We start from the raw sequence: 750 nt of genomic DNA on the forward strand, positions 1-750 counted from the left end.
AGTAGCTGTGTTCAAGAATCAACATACTGAACTAGGAGAATCAATAACACTATCTGAATTCTAAGTTCCTATGGATGCCAATCATTCTGAACTTCAAAGGATAAAGTGAGATGCCAAAACTGTTCAGGATTGCAGTTGTAAACCCCACTATAAGAAGAGACATGGGCTTAATCGAACTCTCATTCTCATGTAAATTCACATCCTTATATTAGTTTTGGTTGCTTGAGGACAAGCAACAGTGAGCATCTTGTCTATCTTTTCCTAGTGAATTTGCATCTAATTTGTTGAGTTTAATTAAGAATTAATTATATTTTAGCCACTATGGATGTTATTTTGAGTTTTGTGAAATTTTATTTATTTTAGGTAGCATTCGGATGGATTTGATGAAGTTTCTGCAGAGAAAGAGGAGAAGCCAAGGAGATGACCAGCGAATACCGACGCAGACGCATGGATCACGCGACCGCGCAGAATGGAGGAAATCGCAATGACGTGATCGCGTGCCTGACGCGATCGCGTGGACTAGAATCTGCACAAATGACGCGACCGCGTGGACGACGCGAACGCATCACATGCGCCACGTGCAGAAAACGCAGAAAAACGCTGGGGGCGATTTCTGGGCTGTTTTAATTCAATTTTCAACCCAGAAAACACAGATTAGAAGCTGCAGAATGGACAGAACAAGTGGTCCCCACCCATCAACTGAAGATCTGTTAATTAATTCAAATTTAAATTCAAATCTTATTTTAGGAA

The sequence above is a fragment of the Arachis ipaensis genome, chromosome B02, assembly GCF_000816755.2.
Source record: "Arachis ipaensis cultivar K30076 chromosome B02, Araip1.1, whole genome shotgun sequence".
Lineage (NCBI taxonomy): Eukaryota > Viridiplantae > Streptophyta > Magnoliopsida > Fabales > Fabaceae > Arachis > Arachis ipaensis.